This window comes from Carica papaya, chromosome 5 (assembly GCF_054855325.1).
Source record: "Carica papaya isolate Zhongbai chromosome 5, ASM5485532v1, whole genome shotgun sequence".
NCBI lineage: Eukaryota > Viridiplantae > Streptophyta > Magnoliopsida > Brassicales > Caricaceae > Carica > Carica papaya.
The window spans coordinates 19,519,508-19,537,359 of NC_142313.1; the positions used below are offsets into that span (position 1 = coordinate 19,519,508).

The following is a 17,852-nucleotide window of genomic DNA, read 5'->3' on the forward strand; positions in this document are numbered from 1 at the left end:
TTATATTTTTGTTGTTCTACTATGTAAGATACTGGTAATAATACTCTCATCACGTGATGGGCTTTAATTGAATGGACGAAAACTATTAAGCAAAATGCTCTGATGCTGCGACTCACATTTGTGAATGAACCAACAGACCGTGGTTCTGGTCGCGCGTAACGTTTATTTCCTTGTTTGCACAGAAATAGGTGCAACACGAGGACTTTCTAAGAGGTCGACCATCTTAGTACTACTCTCTCCCAAGGACACTTAACTGCAGAGTTCTTATAGGATTCTATGCATTAGTGCTGGTATTATCGCACTTGTCCTATTTGTGCAAAAAGTGCATGTGCCCCTTCTCCTTCCCTCCCTCCTCTCGTCAATTATTTCGTTGTGCGCGCACACCTCACGCCTGCTTCTAGTTCTAATATTAAGCGAAATGCCCTAGTGCCTCGACTTATGTCCATATGAACGGATCACCCGCCGCACTTCTATTTTCGTTGTTCTATTATGTAAGATACTCGTGATAATATTCTTATCATGTAATGGGCTTTAATAGAATGCACGAAAAATATTAAAAAAATACCCTAGCGCCGTGACTCACATTTGCGAATGAACTGGCGGATCATCGCCTCGGTCCTGCGTAACGTTTAACGCCCCGTCTGTAAAAAGAAGGGTGCAACATGAGGACTTCCCAGGAGGTCACCCATCCTAGTATTACTCTCACCCAAAAACACTTAGCTACGGAGTTCTGATGAGATCTTGTGAATTAGTGCTGGTATGATCACACTCGTTTTATTGCGCGCTACAAATAGATATACCCCTTCTCTTTCCCTCTCTCCTCCCGTCATTTTTTTCGTTGTGCGCACACCCAGCACCTTTGCTTCTAATTCTAATATCAAGGAAAATGCTCCGTTGGGATTCAGTGCCATTAGTGCTGGACTGATCGCGCCTGTCCCATTCCCCGCTACAAATGGCATTTGCCACTTCAGCTTCCCTCCCCCCTCCGATAATCTGTATTACTATACACGCACACCTCACCTCTGTTTCTAGTTTTAATATCAAGTAAAATGCCCCGGTGCCTTGACTCATACCCAGATGAATTGATCGCCCATCGCACCTCTGTTTTCGTTGCTCTACTATGTGAGATACTCATAATAACACTCTTATCATGTGGTGGGCTATAATTGAATGCATGAATAATATTAAGCAAAATGCCCCGGTGCCGTGACTCATGTTTGCGAACGAATCGACAGACTATCGCTCCGGTCCCGCGTAACATTTAACACCCTGTCTGCGAAGAGAAGTGTGCAACACGAAGACTTCCCAAGAGGTCACCCATCCTAATACTACTCCCTCCCAAGCATGCTTAACTGAAGAGTTTTGATGAGATCTAGTGAATTAGTACTGGTATATCAAACATATTCTAATTTGTGCTTTAAATATATATATCCTTTATCCTTCCCTCCCCTCTCTTGTCATTTATTTCGCTGTGCACGCACACTGCACGTTTGTTTCTTGTTCTAATATCAAGCGAAATGCGTCAGCGCCTCGACTCATGCCCGTATGAACGGATCGTCCGCCGCACCTCTATTTTCGTTGTTCTATTATGTAAGATACTCGTAATAACACTCTTATTAAATGATGGATTTTAATTGAATACACAAAAAAATTTAAGCAAAATGCCCCGACACTGTGGCTCACGTTTGCAAATGAACTGGTGAACCGTCGCTTCGGTCCTGCATAATGTTTAACGCCTCGTCTGTAAAAAGAATGGCGCAACAAGAGAACTTTCCAGCAGGTCACCCATCTGAATATTACTCTCGCCCAAGCACGGTTAACTACAGAGTTCTAATGGGATCTGGTGAACTAGTGCTGGTATTATTGCACCCGTTCTAATTTGCACCGCAAATACATATACCCCTTCTCCTTCCCTTTCCCCTCTCATCATTTGTTTCGCTGTGCGCATAACTCACATCTACTTCTAGTTCTAATATCAAGCAAAATGCCCCAGTGCCTCGACACATGCCCATATGAACGGATCGCCTGTAGCACCTCGTTTTTCGTTGTTCTACTATATACGATACTCGCAATGATACTCTTATCATGTTATGGGCTTTAATTAAATGCAGCAAAAAATATTAAGCAAAATGCCCTGGTGCTATGACTCTTGTTTGCGAATGAATAGGTGGACCGTCGCTCCAGTCCCGTGTAACATTTAATGGTCCGTGTTCAAAAAGAAGGGTGCAACACGAGGACTTCTAGGGAGGTCACCTATCTTAGTACTACTCTCGCCCAAGCACGCTTAACTTCGAAGTTCTGATGGGATCGGGTGAACTAGAGCTGGTATGAGCGCCCCCGTTCTATCTAGTTTGCGCTGCAAAGACATATATCCCTTCTATTTCCCTCTCCCCTCCCATCATTTATTTCACTGTGCGCGCGCCTCACCTGTGCTTCTAGGTCAAATACTAAGCGAAATACTGGTGCCTCGACTCATGCCCATATGAACGGATAGCCTGTCACACCTCTTTTTTTGTTGGTCTACTATGTAAGATACTTGAAATAACATTCTTATCACATGATGGGCTTTAATTGAATGCATGAAAAATATTAAGCAAAATGCCCCGACATCGTGACTCACGGTTACGAATGAACCGTCAAATTGTCTCTCCGATCTCGCGTAACGTTTAATGCCACGTCTATAAAAAGAATGGTGCAACACGAGAGCTTCCCAGGAAGTCACCCATCTTAGTACTACTCTCGGCCAAATACGCTTAACTGCGGAGCTCTGACGGGATTTAGGGAAATAGTGCTGGTATGATTGCACATATTCTAGTTTGCACTACAAATACATATTCCCCTTCTCCTTCCCTTTACCCTTCAGTCATTTATATCGCTGTGGGCACACCTCACCTCTGCTTCTATTTCTACTATCAAGTGAAATGCCCCAGTGCCTCGACTCATGTCCATATGAACGGATCGCCCACCGTACCTCATTTTTCATTTTTTTACTATGTAAGATACTCGTAATGACACTCTTATCACGTGATAGACTTTAATTGAATGCGCGAAAAATATTAAGCAAAATGCCCTGGCGTCGTGACTCACGATTGCGATTGAACCGGCGGACTGTCACTCTGGTCCCGCTTAATGTTTAACACCCCGTCTGCAAAAAGAAGGGTGCAACACGAGAACTTCCTAGGAGATCAACAATTCTAGTATTACTCTCGCCCAAGCACACTTAACTGCGAAGTTCTAATGGGATCCGGTGAACTAGTGCTGGTATGATCACTCCCATTCTAGTTTACGCCGCAAAGACATATACCACTTTTCCTTCCCTCCCCCTCCTGTCATTTGTTTTACTGTGTGCGCACCTCACCTCTGCTTCTAGTTCTAATATCAAGCAAAATGCCCCGTGCCTCGACTCATGCCCATATGAACGAATTGCGCTGCAGCTAGTTTTTCATTTTTCTAATATGTAAGATGCTTGCTAGGATACTCTTATCACGTAGTGGACTATAAATGAATGCACAAAAAATATTAAGCAAAATGGCCTGACACCGTGACTAATGTTTGCGAATGAACCAACGGACCGTGGTTCCGGTCGCATGTAACGGTTTATTGCCTCGTGTGCAAATAAACAGGTACAACACGAGGACTTTCCAAGAGATCAACCATCTTAGTACTACTCTCACCAAAGGACACTTAACTGCAGAGTTCTTATGGGATTCAGTGCATTAGTGCTGGTCTGATCGCACCCGTCCCATTCCTCGCTACAAATGCATGTGCCCCTTCTCCTTCCCTCCTCCCTCCCGTCATTTGTGTCATTGTACGCGCACACTTCACCTCTACTTCTAGTTCTAATATCAAGCAAAATGCCATGGTGCCTTGACTCATGCCCATATGAACGGATCGCCTGCCTCACCTCTGTTTTCGTTGTTTTACTATATAAAATACTCGCAATAACACTATTATCACGTGATGGGCACTAATTGAATACACGAAAAATATTAAGTAAAATGCCCCGGCGCCGTGACTCACGTTTGCGAATGAACCAGCGGACCGTCGCTTCAGTCCCACGTAACGTTTGCCCCAGCTTCAAAAAGAAGGGTGCAACATGAGGATTTCCCAAGAGGTCACCCATCCTAGTACTACTCTCCCCCAAAAATGCTTAACTGTGGAGTTCTGATGGGATCTGGCGAACTAATGCTGGTATGATTGCATCCATTCTAGTTTGCGCCACAAATACATATACCCCTTCTCCTTTCCTCTCCCCTCCCATCATTTGTTTTATTGTGCGCGCACCTCACCTCTACTTCTAGTTTTAATATCAAGCAAAATGCCACTCTTATCACGAGATGGGTTTTAATTAAATGTGCAAAAAATATTAAGCAAAATGCACCGGTGCTGTGACTCATATTTGCTAATGAACCAACGAACTGTCGCTCTAGTCACACATAACATTTGAGGCATCGTTTGCAAAAGGACTTGTGCAACACGAGGACTTCCCAAGAGGTCACCAATCCTAGTACTACTCTCTCCCAAGCACGCTTAACTGCTTGTATGATCGCAACCATTTCATTTTGCACTTCAAATACATACACTCCTCCTTTCCTCCCCCCTCCCATCATTTGTTTCCTTGTGCATGCACACTGCACCTCTGCTTCTCATTCTAATATCAAGTAAAATGCCCTGGCGCCTTGACTCACATTTGTGAATAAACCAACGGACCATAGTTCTAATCACGCGTAACATCAAACGCCCCATATCTGCAAAAAAATTGATGCAACACGATGGGTTCCTAGGAGGTCACCAATCCTAGTATTACTCTCGCCAAAGCACACTTAACTGCAGAGTTCTGATGGGATCCATTTCATTAGTGCTGGTATGATAGCACCTGTTCCATCACGTGCTGCAAATACATTTACTCCTTCTCATTCCCTCCCCCCTCCCGTCATTTATTTCCTTGTGTGTGCACACTGAACCTCTGCTTCTCGTTCTAATATCAAGTAAAATACCTCCGTGTCGTGACTCATAATTGCGAATAAACCAGCTGACCATAGTTTCAGTCGCGCGTAACGTCGAACGCAAAATCTGCAAAAAAAATGGGTGCAACAAGAGAATTTCCCAGGAGGTCACCCATCCTAGTACTACTCTCGCCCAAGCATACTTAACTTTAGAGTTCTGATGGGATTCGGTGCGTTAGTGCTGATATGATCATACCTATTTACTTTCGCACTACAAATACATACACTCCTTCTCCTTCCCTCTCCCCTCCCGTCATCTGTTTCCTTATGCGTGCACACTGTACCTCTCCTTCTCTTTCTAATATCAAGTAAAATACCCCGGCGCTGTGACTCACATTTGCTTATAAACCAGCGGACCATAGTACTAGTTGAGCGTAATGTCGAACGACCTATCTTCAAAAAAATTAGTGCAACACAAGGACATCCCAAGAAGTCACCCATCGTAGTACTACTCTCGCCAAGCAAACTTAACTGCTGAGTTCTGATGGGATCCGGTGAACTAGTACAGGCATGATCGCACCTGTTTCATTTCACACTGCAAATACATACACTCCTTATCCTTCCCTCCTCCCTCCCATCATTTCTTTCCTTGTGCGTGCACACTGCACCTCTCCTTCTCGTTCTAATATCAATTAAAATATCCCGGCGCCGTGACTCATATTTACGAATAAACCAACAGACCATGTTTTTTCGCACGTAACGTCGAACAACCAATTTGCAAAAAAATGAGTTCAATGCTCGGACTTCCCCGTAGGTCACCCATCCTATTTCTACTCTCGCCCAAGCACACTTAACTTCGGAGTTCTAATTGGATCTGGTACATTAGTGCTGGTATGATCGAGCCTTTTTGCTTCCGCACTGCAAATACATACACTCCATCTCCTTTCCTCCCATCTCCCGTCATTTGTTTCCTTATGCGTGCACACTGTACCTCTCCTTCTCGTTCTAATATCAATTAAAATGCCCCGGTGTGGTGACTCATATTTGCGTATAAACCAGCGGACCATAGTTCTAGTCGCGCGTAACATCGAACGACCCATATAAAAAAATGGGTGCAATGCTAGGACTTCCAAGAAGGTCACCCATCCTAGTACTACTCTCGCCCAAAAATATTTAACTGCAGAGTTTTGACGGGATCCGGTGAGTTAGTGCTGGTATGATTGCACATGTTTGCTTCTACGCTGCAAATACATATACTCCCTTCTCCTTCCCTCCCCCCTCCCATCATTTGTTTCCTTGTGCGTGCACTATGCACCTCTCGTTCTCGTACTAATACCAATTAAAATTCTCCGGTGCCGTGACTAACATTTTCGTATAAACCAGCAGACCATAGTTCCAGTCGCGCGTAATGTCGAACGACCCAACTGAAAAAAAATAGGTGCAACACAAGGACTTCCTAGGAGGTCACCCATCCAAGTACTACTCTCGCCCAAGCACACTTAACTACGGAGTTTTGATGGGATTCGGTGCATTAGTGCTGGTATGATTGCACCTGTTTCATTCTGCGCTTTAAATACATACACTCCTTCTCCTTCCCTCCCCCCTTCCGTCATTTGTTTCCTTGTTCGTGCACACTGCATCTCTCCTTCTCGTTCTAATATTAAGTAAAATGCCCCTGCGTCCTGACTTACATTTACAAATAAACCAGCAGATAATAGTTATAGCCGCGCGTAACGTCAAACGACCCATCTACAAAAAAATTGGTGCAACACGAGGACTTTTCAGGAGGTCACCCATTCTTGTACTACTCTCGCCCAAGCAAACTTAACTGTGAAGTTCTGATGGGATCCAGTGCATTAGTGCTAGCATGATCGCACCTGTTTCATTCCGCGCTGCAAATACATACACTTCTCATTCCCTCCCCTCTTCCGTCATTTGTTTCCTTGTGCGTGCACACTGCATCTCTCCTTCTCGTTCTAATATCAAGTAAAATGCCCTGGCGTTGTGACTCGCATTTACGAATAAACCAGTGGACAATAGTTCAAGTCGCGCGTAACATCGAAAGACTCATCTGAAAAAAATAGGTGCTACACGAGGACTTCACAGGAGGTCACCCATCCGTGTACTACTCTCGCCCAAGCACACTTCACTGCGAAGTTCTGATGGGATTCGGTGCATTAGTGCTTGTATGATCGAACCTGTTTTATTCCGCGGTACAAATACATACACTCCTTCTCCTTCTCTCCCCTCTCCCGTCATTTGTTTCCTTGTGCGTGCACACTACACCTCTCCTTCTCGTTCTAATATCAAGTAAAATGGCTTGGCACCGTTACTCACATTATTCTACTATGTAAGATAATCGTAATGACATTCTTATCTCGTGATGGACTATAAATGAATGCATGAAAAATATTAAAAAAAATATCCAAATGTCGTGACTCACACTAGTGGATTGTCGCTCCGGTCACACGTAACATTTAACACCCTATCTATAAAAAGACAGGTAGAACACGAGGACTTCGTAGGAGGTCACCCATCCTAATACTGCTTTCACCAAAGCACGCTTAACTGTCGAGTTTGACAGGATCCGTTGCATTAGTGTTTGTATGATCACACCCCTTCCATTTCGTGCTGCAAATACATATACCCCTTCTTCTTCCCTCCCACCTCCCGTCATTTGTTTCACTGTGCATGCACATTATACCTCTGTTTTTAGTTCTAATATCAAGCGAAATGTCCAGTTATCTTGACTTATGCCTAGATAAACAAACCGCCTGTCGTACCTCATTTTTCATTGTTCTACTATGTAAGATGCTCGTAATGACACTCTTATCATGTGGTGGACTATAAATGAATGCATGAAAAATATTAAGCAAAATATTCTGGCGCCACAACTCATGCCGGCGGACTATGGCTCCTATTGTGCATAACGTTTAGCACCCCATCCGTAAAAAGAAGGGCGCAACACGAGTACTTCCCAAAAGATCACCCATCCTAGTACTACTCTCGCAGAAGCATGCTCAACTACGGAGTTCAATGGGATCCGGTGCATTAGTGCTAGTATGATCGCACCTCTTTTATTTTGCGCTACAAATACATATAACCCTTCTCCCTCCCTCCCCCCTGTTATTTGTTTCGCTATGAACGAACATCGCACCTCTGCTTATAGTTCTAATATAGAGCAAAATGCTCCGGTGCCTCGACTCACGCCCAGATGAATCCACAAAAAGTATTAAGAAAAATGTCTTGGCGTTGCGACTCACTCTGAGGGACAATAGCTTTGATCGCGCATAATGTTTAACGTCCCGTCAGCAAAAAAACGAGTGGAACATGAGAACTTTTCAGGAGGTCAGCCATCCTATTACTACTTCCTCCCAAGCACACTTAACTACGAAATTCAATGGGATCCAGTGCATTAATGTAGGTATGATCGCAGCCCTTCCATTCCACGCTGCAAGCACATATACCCCTTCTCTTTCCCTCCCCCCTACCGTCATTTGTTTCGTTGTGCGCACACACCACACCTCTGTTTCTAGTTCTAATATCAAGCGAAATACCCCAGCACCTCGACTCATGCCTAGATGAATGGATCACCTGTCGTACCTCATTTTTCATTGTTATACTATGTAAGATACTCGTAATGACACTCTTATCACGTGGTGGACTATAAATAAATGCACGAAAAATATTAAGCAAAATTTTCAGGCCCTGCAACTCACACTGGCAGACTGTGGTTCCGATCGCACTTAACGTTTAACACCCCGTCTACAAAAAAACGGGTTCAACACGAGGACTTTCCAGGAGGTCACCCATCCTAGAACCAATCTCGCCCAAGCACGCTTGACTACAAAGTTCTGATGGGATCCTGTGCATTTGTGTTTGTATGATCGCAACTGTCCCATTCCCCACTGCAAATACATATAGCCCTTCTCCTTCCCTCCCCCTTTGATTATTTATTTCATTGTGCGGGCATGCTGCATCTCTTCTTCTAGTTCTAATATAGTGCGAAATGCCATGTCGCTTTGACTCACGCCGAGAAGAACAAAGGCCCGCTGCGCCTCTTTTTTCGTTGTTCAACTATGTAAGACTCTCGTAATGAGACTCCTATCACGTGGTGGATTACAAATAAGTGCACGTAAATTATTAAGCAAAATGTTTCAACGTCGCTACTCATGCCGACGGACTATTGCTCCGATCGCGCGTAACGTTTGATGCTCTGTCTGCAAAAAGACGATAAGAGAACTTCCCAGGAGGTCACCCATCTTAGTACTACTCTCGCCCAAGCATGCTTAATTACGGAGTTCGATAGGATCCGGTGTATTAATGCTAGTATGATTGCACCCCTTCTCCTTCCCTCCCCTCATCCGTCATTTTTTTCACTGTGCGCGCACACAACACCTCTGTTTATAGTTCTAATATCAAGCAAAATGCCCCGATACCTCGACTCACGCCAGAAGAATGGACTGCCCAACGTACATCATTTTTCTTTATTCTACTATGTAAGATGCTTGTAATGACACTTTTATCACATGGTAGACAATAGATGAATGCACGAAAAAATAATAAGCAAAATTTTCTAGCGACACAACTCACGCCAGTGGATTGTGGCTCCGATCACATGTATCATTTTACGCCCCGTTTGCAAAAAGATAGTGCAACACAAAGACTTCTCAGGAGGTTACCAATCCTAGTACTACTCTCGCCCAAACATGCTTAACTGCATAGTTCGATGGGATCGGGTGCATTAATGTTGCTATGATCGCACCCCTTCTATTCCGTATTACAAATACATATACCCCTTCTCCTTTCCTCCCCTCTCCCATCATTTTTTTTCGTTGTGCGAGTACACTGCATCTCTGTTTCTAGTTCTAATATCAAGCGAAATGCCTCAGCGCCTCGACTTATGGCCAGATTAAAGGACCACCCGCTACACCTTTTTTTTTGTTGTTCTACTATGTAAGATGCTCATAATGACTCTCTTATCACGTGGTGGACTATAAATGAGAGCACACAAAAAAGTAAGCAAAATACCCCGGCGTAGCGACTCACGTCGGCAAATGAATCAGCGGACTATGGCTCCAGTCGCGCGTAACGTTTGATGCCCTGTCCGCAAAAAGATGGGTGCAACACAAGCACTTCCCAGGAGGTCACTCATCCTAGTACTACTCTCGCCGAAACACGCTTAACTGAATATTATGATTGGATACGATGCATTAGTGCTAGTATGATCCCACTCGTCCTATTCCTTACTTCAAATACATATACCCCTTCTCTTTCCCTCCCCCCTCCCAGCATTTGTTTCACTATATGTGGACAATGCACCTCTACCTCTAGTTGTAATATAAAAAAAAAATGCCCTGTTGCCTCGACTCACGCCCAGATGAACGGACCGCTTGCCGCACTTATGTTTTACTTGTTCTATTATTTACGATGCTCATAATGACACTCTTATCACGTGGTAGACTATAAATAGATACCGGAAAAATATTAAAAAAAAGACGGGTGCAACACGAGAACTTCCCAGGAGTCACCAATCCTAGTACTACTCTCGCCCAAGAACAGTTAACTACGGAGTTCTAATGGGATCCGGTGCATTAGTGCTAGCATGATCGCACCTGTTTTATTCCGCACTGCAAATGCATACACTCCTTCTCCTTCCCTCCCCCTCCCGTCTTTTGTTTCCTTGTGCGTGCATACAGCACCTCTCATTCTCATTCTAATATCAAGTAAACAGCCCCAACGCTGTGACTCACATTTGCGAATAAACCAGCGGACCATAATTCAAATCACGTGTAACGTCGAATTACCCATCTGCAAACCAATGGGTGCAACACGAGTACTTCCCAGGAGGTCACCCATCCAAGTACTTCTCTTGCCCAAGCACACTTAACTGGGGAGTTCTAATGGGATCCGATGCATTCGTGCAGGTATGATAGCACCTCTTTCATTCCGCGCTGCAAATACATACACTCCTTTTCATTCCCTCCCCCCTCCTGTCATTTTTTTCCTTGTGCGTGCACACTGCATCTTTCCTTATCGTTGAAATATCAAGTAAAATGCCTCGGCGCCGTGAGTCACAATTGCGAATAAACCAGCGGACAATAATTCTAGTCGTGTGTGACGTCGAATGATCCATCTACAAAAAAATGGGTGCAACACGAGTACTTCACAGGAGGTCACCCATCCTAGTACTACTCTCGCCCAAGCACACTTAAATGCGGAGTTCTGATGGGATTCGGTGCATTAGTGCTGGTATGATCGCACCTGTTTCATTTCGCGCTACAAGTAAAAACACTCCACCTTCCCTCGCCCCTCTTGTCATTTATTTCCTTGTACGTGCATACTGCACCTCTCTTTTTCATCCTAATATGAAGTAAAATGCCTCGGCGTTGTGACTCACATTTGCGAATAAATCAGTGGACCATAGTTTTAGCCGCGTGTGATGTTGAACGAACTATCTGCAAAAAAATTAGTGTAATATGAGTACTTCTTAGGAAGTCGCCCATCCTAGTACTACTCTCGCCTAAGCACACTTAACTGCGGCATTCTGATGGGATCCGGTGCATAAGTGCTGGTATGATCGCACCTGTTTCATTCCACGCTGCAAATACATACATTCCTTCTTTGTCACTCCCCCCACCCGTCATTTGGTTCCTTGTGCGTGCACGCTGCACCTCTTTTTCTCGTTTTAATATCAAGTAAAATGTCTTTCTCGTTCTAATATCAAGTAAAATGTCTCGGCACCGTGACTCACATTTGCGAATAAACCAGCGGAACATAGTTCTAGTTGGGCGTAATTTCGACCGACCCTTCTACAAAAATAATGTGTGCAACAAGAATACTTCCCAAGAGGTCGCCCATCATAGTACTACTCTCGCCCAAGCACACTTAACTACAGAGTTCTAATGGGATCCAGTGCATTAGTGCTAGTATGATCGCACATGTTTCAGGTCGCGCTGCAAATACATACACTCCTTCTCCTTTCCTCCCCCCTCTAGTCATTTGTTTCCTTGTGCGTGGACACTACACCTCTGCTTCTCCTTCTAATATCAAGTTAAATGCCCCGGTGCCGTGACTCACATTTACGAATAAACCAGCAGACCATAGTTTCAGTCGCACGTAACGTCGAAGGACCCATCTGCAAAAAAATGGGTGCAACACGAGGACTTCCAAGGAGGTCACCCATCCTAGTACTACTCTCGCCCAAGCACACTTAGCTGCAGAGTTCTGATGGGATACGGTGCATTAATGCTGGTATGATCGCATCTGTTTCAGGTCACACTGCAAATACATATAGTCCTTCTCCTTCCCTCCCCCCTCCCGTCATTTGTTTCCTTGTGCGTGGACACTACATCTCTACTTCTCGTTCTAATATCAAGTTAAATGCTCCAGTGCCGTGACTCACATTTGGGAATAAACAAGCAGATCATAGTTCCACTCGTGCGTAACGTCGAATGACCCATCTACAAAAATACGGGTGCAACATGAGGACTTCCCAGGAGGTCACCTATCTTAGTACTACTCTCACCCTAGCACACTTAACTATGAAATTCTGATGGGATTCGGTTCATTAGTACTGGTATGATCGCTCTCGTTTCAGTCTGCGCTGCAAATATATACGCTCCTTCTCCTTCCCTCCCCCTTCCATCGTTTATTTCCTTGTGCGTGCACACTGCACCTCTCCTTCTCATTCTAATATCAAGTTAAATGCCCCGGCCTTATGACTCACATTTGTAAATAAACCAGCAGACCATAGTTCCACTCGTGCGTAACGTCGAATGACCCATCTACAAAAAAATGAGTGTAACATGGGGACTTCCTAGTTGGTCACCACTTCTATCACTAAACTCGCCCAGGCACATTTAACTGTGGAGTTGTGATGGGATCCGGTGAATTAGTGATGGTATAACTGCATCTATTTCATTATGCGCTCCAAATACATACACTCCTTCTCCTTCCCTCCCCCCTCCCATCATTTGTTTCCTTGTGCGTGCACAATGCACCTCTCCTTCTCGTTCTAATATAAAGTAAAATGTCTTGACACCGTGACTCACATTTATGAATAAACCAGCGGACCATAGTTCCAGTTGTGTGTAACGTCAAACGCCCATCTGAAAAAAATAGGTGCAGCACAAGGACTTCCTAAGAGGTCACCACTTCTAGTACTACACTCGCCCAATCACATTTAACTGTGGAGTTGTGATGGGATCCAGTGAATTAATGATGGTATAATTGCACCTGTTTCATTCTGCGCTCCAAATACATACACTCTTTCTCCTTCCCACCCCCCTCTCGCTATTTGTTTCCTTGTGCGTGTACACTGCACCTCTCCTTCTCGTTCTAATATCAAGTAAAATGTGTCGGCACCGTGACTCTCATTTGTGAATAAACCAGTGGACCGTAGTTCCAGCTGCGCGTAATGTCGAACGCCCATCTGAAAAAAATAGGTGCAACACAAAGACTTCCTAGGAGGTCACCACTTCTAGTACTACACTCGCCCAAGCATATTTAACTGTGGAGTTGTGATGGGATCCAGGGAATTAGTGATGGTATAACTGCACCTGTTTCATTCTATGCTCCAAATACGTACACTCCTTCTCCTTCCCTCCCCCCTCCCGTCATTTGTTTCCTTGTGCGTGCACATTGCACCTTTCGTTCTTGTTCTAATATCGAACGAAATACCTCGGTGCCTCGACTCATGTCTATATGAACGGAACACCCGCCGCACCTCCTTTTTTGTTGTTCTACTATGTATGATGCTCGTAATAATAATCTTATCACGTGGTGGGCTATAATTGAATGCACGAATAATATTAAGCAAAATTCTCCGGCGTCGTGACTCACGTTTGCGAATTAACCAGTGACTGTGGCTCTAGTCCCGCGTAACATTTAACACCCCATCTATAAAAGGAAGGGTGCAACATGGGAACTTCCTAGGAGATCACCCATCCTAGTACTACTCTCACCCAAGCACGATTAACTACGAAGTTCGATGGGATCCAATTTATTAGTGCTGGTATGATCGCACCCATTCCATTCCGCGCTGCAAATACATATACCACTTCTCCTTCCCCCTCGCCTCTCATCATTTATTTTGTTGTGCGTGTACACCATACCTCTGTTTCTAGTTCTAATATCAAGTGAAATGCCAAGGCATCTCGACTCATGCGCAGATGAACAGATCGCCCGCCACAACTCTATTGTCATTGTTCTACTATGTAAGATAATCGTAATGACATTCTTATCTCGTGATGGACTATAAATGAATGCATGAAAAATATTAAACAAAATTTTCCAATGTCGCAACTCACACTAGGGGACTGTCGCTACGGTCACGCATAACATTTAATGCCCCGTCCATAAAAAGATGGGTAGAACACGAGGACTTCGTAGGAGGTCACCCATCCTAATACTGCTTTCACCAGTTCACGCTTAACTGCGGAGTTTGACAGGATCCGATGCATTAGTTTTGGTATGATCGCACCCCTTCCTTTTTGTGCTGCAAATACATATACCCCTTCTCCTTCCCTCCCCCCTCCCGTCATTTGTTTCGCTGTGCATGCACACTACACCTCTGTTTCTAGTTCTAATATCAAGCGAAATGTCTGGGCACCTCGACTCACGCCTAGATAAACGGATGCTTGTCATACCTCATTTTTTATTGTTCTACTATGTAAGATGTTCATAATGACACTCTTATCATGTAGTGGACTATAAATGAATGCACGAAAAATATTAAGCAAAATATTCTGGCGCCACGTTTCATGTCGACGGACTATGGCTCCTATTGTGCATAATGTTTAACACCCCATCCGTAAAAAGACGGGTGCAACACAAGGACTTCCCAAAAGATCACCCATCCTAGTACTACTCTCGCCAAAGCAAGCTCAACTACAGAGTTCGATGGGATCCAGTGCATTAGTGCTAGTATGATCGCACCTCTCCTATTTTGCACTACAAATACATATACCCCTTCTCCCTCCCCCCCTGTTATTTGTTTCTCTATGCGCCAACACCGTACCTCTACTTATAGTTCTAATATAGAGCAAAATGCTTTGGTGCCTCGACTCACACCCACATAAACGAACTACCCCTTGCACCTCATTTTTCGTTATTCTACTATGTAAGATGCTCGTAATAACACTCTTATCACGTGGCGAACTATAAATGAATGCACGAAAAATATTGAGAAAAATGTCTTGGCGTTGCGACTCACTCCGAGGGACAATGGCTTTGATCGCGATACCATCCTAGTACTACTTCCGCGTAAGCATGTTTAACTACGAAATTCGATGGGATCCAAAGCATTAGTGCAGGTATGATCGCACCCCTTCAATTCCATGCTGCAAGTACATTTACCCCTTCTCCTTCCCTCCCCCCTCCCGTCATTTGTTTTGTTGTGTGCACATACCACACCTCTATTTCTAGTTCTAATATCAAGTGAAATATCCTGGCACCTCGACTCACGCCCAGATGAAAGGATTGCCCGCCATACCGCGTTTTTCGTTGTTATACTATGTAAGATACTCGTAATGACACTCTTATCACGTGGTGGACTATAAATGAATGCACGAAAAATATTAAGCAAATTTTTCAAGCCTCGCAACTCACACCGGCAGACTGTGGCTCTGATCGCACTTAACGTTTAATATCCCGTCTATAAAAAGATGGGTTCAGCACGAGGACTTTTCAGGAGGTCACCCATCCTAGAACTAGTCTCGCCCAAGCAATCTTAACTACAGAGTTCTGATGGGATCCTGTGCATTAGTGTTTGTATGATCGCAACTGTCCCATTCCCCACTGCAAAAACATATAGCACTTCTCCTTCCCTCCCCCCTTCCTTCATTTATTTCGCTGTGCGAGAATACTGCATCTCTGCTTCTAGTTCTAATATAGAGAGAAATGCCATGTCGCTTCGACTCACGCTCAGAAGAACGGAGCCCCCTTGCGCCTCTTTTTTCGTTGTTCTACAATGTAAGACTCTCGTAATGAGATCTTATCACCTGGTGGACTACAAATAAGTGCACGTAAAATATTAAACAAAATGTTTCAACGTCGCTGCTCATGCCAGCGGACTGTGACTTCGATCGCACGTAACGTTTGACGCCCCGTCTGCAAAAAGACGGGTGCAACAAGAGAACTTCCCAGGAGGTCACCCATCTTAGTACTACTCTCGCACAAGCACGTTTAACTACGGAATTCGATGGGATCCGGTGTATTAATGCTAGTATGATTGCACCCCTTCTATTTTGCACTGCAAATACATATACCCCTTCTCCTTTCCTCCCTCCACCCGTCATTTTTTTCACTGTACGCGCACACTGCACCTCTTTTTATAGTTCTAATATCAAGCGAAATGCCCTGACACCTCGACTCACGCCAGAAGAAAGGACCGCCTGCCGTACCTCATTTTTCTTTATTCTACTATGTAAGATGCTCGTAATGACACTCTTATCACGTGGTAGACTATAAATGAATACACGAAAAAATAGTAAGCAAAATTTCTTGGCGACGTGACTCACGCCAGCGGATTGTTGCTCTGATCACATGTATTGTTTTATGCCCCGTTTGCAAAAAGACAGTGCAACACGAGGACTTCTCAGGAGGTTACCGATCCTAGTACTACTCTCGCCCAAACATGCTTAACTGCATAGTTCGATGGGATCCGGTGCATTAGTGCTGGTATGATCGCACCCCTTCTATTCCGCATTGTAAATACATATACCTCTTCTCCCGTCATTTTTGTCGTTGTGAGTGCACACTGCATCTCTGTTTCTAGTTCTAATATCAAGCAAAATGCTCAAGCGTCTCGACTTATGCCCAGATTAAGGGACCACCCGCCACACCTTTTTTTTTCGTTATTCTACTATGTAAGATGCTCGTAATGACTCTCTTATCATGTGGTGGACTATAAATGAATGCACAAAAATAAGTAAGCAAAATGCTGGGCGACTCACACCGGTAAATGAACCAGCGGACTATGGCAACGATTGCGCATAATGTTTGATGTCCTATCCGCAAAAAGATGGGTGCAACACAAGTACTTCCCAGGAGGTCACTCATCCTAGTACTACTCTCGCCCAAACACGCTTAACTGCAGATTATGATGGGATATGATGCACTAGTGCTAGTATGATCCCACCCGTCCTATTCCTCACTTCAAATACATATACCGCTTCTCTTTCCCTCCCCCCTCCCATCATTTGTTTCGCTCTGTGTGGACACTGCACCTCTACTTCTAGTTGTAATATCAAACAAAATGCAGTTGCCTCAACTCACGTCAAGATGAACAGACCACCAGCCGCACCTCTGTTTTACTTGTTCTATTATTTACGATGCTCGTAATGACACTCTTATCACATGGCGGACTATAAATGGATGCATGAAAAATATTAAAAAAAAATAGGTGCAACACGAGGACTTCCTAGGAGGTCAACCATCATAGTACTACTCTCGCCCAAGCACACTTAACTGTGAAGTTTAAATGGAATTTGATGCATTAGTCCTTGTATGATCGCACTTGTTTCATTACGCACTGCAAATACATATACCCCTTCTTCTTCCCTCCCCCCTCTCGTCATTTGTTTTCTTGTGCAGGCACACTGCACCTCTCATTCTCCTTCTAATATCAAGTAAAATGCCCTGACGCTGTGACTCACATTTGTGAATGAACCAGCGGACCATAGTTCCAGCCACGAGTACTTCCAAGGAGGTCATCCATCCTAGTACTACTCTCACCAAAGCACACTTCAATGCAGAGTTCTGATGGGATCAGATGCATTAGTGCTTGTATGATCACACCTATTTCACTCCGTGCTGCAAATACATACACTCCTCCTTACCTCCCCCCTCCCGTCATATGTTTCCTTATGCGTGCATACTGCACCTCTCTTTCTTGTTCTAATG

At 44.3% G+C, this 17,852-nt stretch overlaps 22 pseudogenes; all 22 read right to left on the reverse strand.

The window, feature by feature from the left end:
• Nucleotides 1-652: 652 nt before the first annotated feature.
• On the reverse strand, nucleotides 653-771 carry LOC148254586 (5S ribosomal RNA; annotated as a pseudogene).
• Nucleotides 772-1,752: 981 nt separating this feature from the next.
• On the reverse strand, nucleotides 1,753-1,871 carry LOC148254587 (5S ribosomal RNA; annotated as a pseudogene).
• Nucleotides 1,872-2,220: 349 nt separating this feature from the next.
• LOC148254588 (5S ribosomal RNA) lies at nucleotides 2,221-2,339 on the reverse strand (annotated as a pseudogene).
• An 817-nt stretch (nucleotides 2,340-3,156) lies between these two features.
• On the reverse strand, nucleotides 3,157-3,275 carry LOC148254589 (5S ribosomal RNA; annotated as a pseudogene).
• Nucleotides 3,276-4,086: 811 nt separating this feature from the next.
• On the reverse strand, nucleotides 4,087-4,205 carry LOC148254590 (5S ribosomal RNA; annotated as a pseudogene).
• An 880-nt stretch (nucleotides 4,206-5,085) lies between these two features.
• On the reverse strand, nucleotides 5,086-5,204 carry LOC148254591 (5S ribosomal RNA; annotated as a pseudogene).
• Nucleotides 5,205-6,381: 1,177 nt separating this feature from the next.
• On the reverse strand, nucleotides 6,382-6,500 carry LOC148254592 (5S ribosomal RNA; annotated as a pseudogene).
• A 206-nt stretch (nucleotides 6,501-6,706) lies between these two features.
• Nucleotides 6,707-6,825, reverse strand: LOC148254593 (5S ribosomal RNA; annotated as a pseudogene).
• Nucleotides 6,826-7,027: 202 nt separating this feature from the next.
• Nucleotides 7,028-7,146, reverse strand: LOC148254594 (5S ribosomal RNA; annotated as a pseudogene).
• Nucleotides 7,147-7,902: 756 nt separating this feature from the next.
• On the reverse strand, nucleotides 7,903-8,020 carry LOC148254595 (5S ribosomal RNA; annotated as a pseudogene).
• Nucleotides 8,021-9,171: 1,151 nt separating this feature from the next.
• LOC148254596 (5S ribosomal RNA) lies at nucleotides 9,172-9,289 on the reverse strand (annotated as a pseudogene).
• A 306-nt stretch (nucleotides 9,290-9,595) lies between these two features.
• LOC148254597 (5S ribosomal RNA) lies at nucleotides 9,596-9,713 on the reverse strand (annotated as a pseudogene).
• A 732-nt stretch (nucleotides 9,714-10,445) lies between these two features.
• Nucleotides 10,446-10,563, reverse strand: LOC148254598 (5S ribosomal RNA; annotated as a pseudogene).
• A 205-nt stretch (nucleotides 10,564-10,768) lies between these two features.
• Nucleotides 10,769-10,887, reverse strand: LOC148254599 (5S ribosomal RNA; annotated as a pseudogene).
• Nucleotides 10,888-11,093: 206 nt separating this feature from the next.
• On the reverse strand, nucleotides 11,094-11,212 carry LOC148254600 (5S ribosomal RNA; annotated as a pseudogene).
• A 558-nt stretch (nucleotides 11,213-11,770) lies between these two features.
• Nucleotides 11,771-11,889, reverse strand: LOC148254601 (5S ribosomal RNA; annotated as a pseudogene).
• Nucleotides 11,890-12,095: 206 nt separating this feature from the next.
• LOC148254602 (5S ribosomal RNA) lies at nucleotides 12,096-12,214 on the reverse strand (annotated as a pseudogene).
• Nucleotides 12,215-12,420: 206 nt separating this feature from the next.
• Nucleotides 12,421-12,539, reverse strand: LOC148254603 (5S ribosomal RNA; annotated as a pseudogene).
• Nucleotides 12,540-13,858: 1,319 nt separating this feature from the next.
• On the reverse strand, nucleotides 13,859-13,976 carry LOC148254604 (5S ribosomal RNA; annotated as a pseudogene).
• Nucleotides 13,977-14,769: 793 nt separating this feature from the next.
• On the reverse strand, nucleotides 14,770-14,887 carry LOC148254605 (5S ribosomal RNA; annotated as a pseudogene).
• A 1,182-nt stretch (nucleotides 14,888-16,069) lies between these two features.
• Nucleotides 16,070-16,187, reverse strand: LOC148254606 (5S ribosomal RNA; annotated as a pseudogene).
• A 337-nt stretch (nucleotides 16,188-16,524) lies between these two features.
• On the reverse strand, nucleotides 16,525-16,642 carry LOC148254607 (5S ribosomal RNA; annotated as a pseudogene).
• Nucleotides 16,643-17,852: the final 1,210 nt, after the last annotated feature.